The sequence below is a fragment of the Neophocaena asiaeorientalis genome, unplaced genomic scaffold (genome assembly GCF_003031525.2).
Source record: "Neophocaena asiaeorientalis asiaeorientalis breed wild unplaced genomic scaffold, Neophocaena_asiaeorientalis_V1.1 scaffold174, whole genome shotgun sequence".
NCBI classification, from domain to species: Eukaryota; Metazoa; Chordata; class Mammalia; order Artiodactyla; family Phocoenidae; genus Neophocaena; species Neophocaena asiaeorientalis.
The window spans coordinates 2,208,260-2,208,490 of NW_020174922.1; positions in this window are offsets into that span (position 1 = coordinate 2,208,260).

Consider the following 231-nt stretch of genomic DNA (forward strand, 5'->3'; position numbering starts at 1 on the left):
GCTCGCGGTGCGCGGTCCCCGGCTGCAGCCGCCGCTGCCCGCGCCGACTCCTCCACGCCCGGCTGCCCTCCCGCGCGCCTCGCCCCGCGTCTGACCCGGCCGAGCGAGGAGGCTGCTGCTGCTGCCGCCGCCGCCCAGAGGGATCGGAACGCGCTCCTGAAAAATCCCAAACGATAAATCCCGCTCTCCCGCTCGGCTCCAAACTCCTCTCTTTTTCTGCTCTGGGCTCTT